A 2,946-nucleotide genomic window follows, 5' to 3' on the forward strand; every position below is an offset into this window, starting at 1 on the left:
AGGGGGCCAAGAGGGGAACAGAGTGGGAGAATTTAAATTAGAAAAACGAACGCATCAGAATAAATTCCGATAGAATTCTGTAACGAGAGTAAAATGGTTATAGCAAACACTCTTCGAACAACACCGGAGAAGAGATATGCATGGGAGATTCCAAAGCACAGGGCAAGATGCTAAATTTAATTCATCCTAATCAGAACAAGATGCTAGAACCAAGTTAAGCAATTGAAGAGCTACCCCGGTCAGATGTAAATAGTGATCCCAACCTAGTGGACATGGACTTTGAATATGGGGTAAGAAGATGGAGAAAAATAAACAGGAATCGAGACACAAAAGAACTAGAGGAAAAGCAAGTCAGACCGCGTTCCGTTCCTGCCGATGGCCGTTCATCGCGGCCATCGGCGGAGAAATATATGGAATAATTGAGACTAGCATAAATGGAAAATGGAAGGAAATAAAGAATATCATAACGATAGTAAGACGTCAGCAACTCAGTGGAATCCAAGAAGTAATGAATAAATTCAAGGGGGAAGGAAAAAAATAATAGAATTCAATAATAGAATCTTGGAAAACCATTCATGAAAGGCTGAAGAACTAAGTCATACGAGAATATAAGGACTGGGAAGAGTGGATGGAAATCTGCTGAGAACAAATCAATGACAATATAAAGAAGGGAAATAGTTAAATATCTTATAAATTTGAAGAGAGACAGTTGGGAGAAACAACCAAATACCACAACAAACAAAATGCTAAAGTTAGCAAGAAAAGATTAAAATAATTGGATAAAATGGAATAAATAAATTGTGGTACTGTTCCATGAGGCCAAACAACTTGAAGGTGACTTATTGAATAGGAAATTGAGGCAAAAGAGGACGATTGGGGACCGAAAAAACTGAGAAGCAAATTCTACAGAGCCGTGAAAGGCCTGAAGAACATCAAGGCAGCAAGAGATGACAAAATAAACAGGGAAATAACCACGACACTCAGGTTAAAAGCGAAAGATACCCTCTTTGGAATAATTGAAGACACTTACGACAGTGGAGAACTACCGGAAGACTTCGATAAAAGTGTTGTATGATTGAAAGGCCAATGAAATCAAAAACAGATAAATTAAAATAATACAGAACGTTGGGCATAACGTATCAAACGTCCACAATATTTGCTCAGAAAATTTGCTAAAAACAAACGAAAATATAGAAGAAGATCTTACGGCAAACTAATTCGCTCTAAAAAAACCGAGGAGTTACAAGTAATATTCAGCGTGAGGTTACTGGCCGAAAAAATTATAAACATAAAAAAGTCATTAAATGTGGCATCTGTGGACTTTGAGAACACCTTCGATAGCTTTGAATGGAAAAAGGTGTTCAACATACTAAAAGTGACAAAAATGAACTGCGAAAACAGAATAATTGTCCATTAACTCGCCTGGAATCAGGTAAAAAAACATGCAAACGAAAAACGGAAGGTACATACAAGAGGAGCTAAAATAAGCAAAAGGGGTAAGACAAGGATACAATCTCTTGCCAGCGCTATTTCATCTATCTTATAGAAAAGAGAATAAAAGAAGCACAAACATTAAATGATAAAGGAGTGGAGGCGAATATTGAATAAATTAACGTGCTATGATTTCCAAATGAAATCACAAGAATGGTAGAATCGATAGCGGATCTGCTAGTAACTCTGAAATTCTATGGAACAACTTATTTGCAAATATATAATATGAGCCTCAAAGAAAAATGTTCAAATGTTCAAAAATGTACTGTTCAAATAATCCAAGGCACCAAACAAGAAAGCAATTTATCAAAGCGTTCGTACTGAGTATGGCAATCAATGGATCAGAGAAAGGTACGTTGAATATGCCCTATCAACACTCTCGTAGCAGTTCCCATTTCTATTTCCTCAACCTATTTATTATTTTGCCAATTTCTTTCGGATACGCCGTTCATTTTCTTCCAGCGTAAAATTCATTAATCCACCTTCAAGTGCTCTTATTTCTTCAGGGTTTTTTTAATTTTTAAATTGCATTTCGTAGCAACATTGTGGACTATTGAAAAAATGTTTGTCCAGCAGTAGTTGGAATATAAGTTACATCTACAGTTTTCTAATCACATTACTCATGTGCAGCTATGCCAGCGGTGAATGAAATGTATCTAAGTTATTGCAATACCCTTTTCATCGAAACCTTTCTCTCTTTTATAGATTTTTCTCCCCGCGGTCATTTCTGACTTTTATAGTAATATGACTGACATTAATAGTAATTCATTACCTTCCCCATATTTACATCTTCGCTAAACACCGAAGCCCAATTCACTTTTATTATCACACGTTTCCTTCATTTTTTCTAATATCCATAACATAAAACTATAATTGGTAATTTATCTAGTTATAATAGGTACTGTCTAATTTGTCACGATAAACACCTAGATTACCAATTGGGCGATGATGTCTGATTTCATTCCTAGCGATGAAATTTTACCCTTGCTCATTCCCTACAATTCTAACCAGTGCCAACCATATTCGATACTAAGGTTACTTCATGAAGATTCTCCATCTTCCCTTTATCCCTCTGTATCTTTTAATACCAATAACTCTCTCACTACCGCAAGGGCACCACGAGTTATCCTTTCTGAATAAAAGTTGACCGTCTACCCACGCTGTAAATATCGCGCCAGTAATCTCTGTAGTCTCTCCATCTCACCTCACATAAATCTAACTATGCATGCTTTCTACGCTTCTCCCTTGATGTGTTTCGCGTTCCTCTTCTGAACAAAATGTCGGCATTCCAACCCGTATTCGTATTTCGTCCCTATTCTCAACCAACTTCTTTTTCTTCCATCCTTCTTATTCTCTGTTCTCCGCTCGTCAGTTGTGTCTGCGGGAAAATTCTAGCGGCAGATCAACGGCACAACAATCGGGAAAGAACTGTGGCCCATTGACTTCAGTCCTATA

Source organism: Hetaerina americana, unplaced genomic scaffold (genome assembly GCF_022747635.1).
Source record: "Hetaerina americana unplaced genomic scaffold, ioHetAmer1.1.p SCAF_8, whole genome shotgun sequence".
NCBI lineage: Eukaryota > Metazoa > Arthropoda > Insecta > Odonata > Calopterygidae > Hetaerina > Hetaerina americana.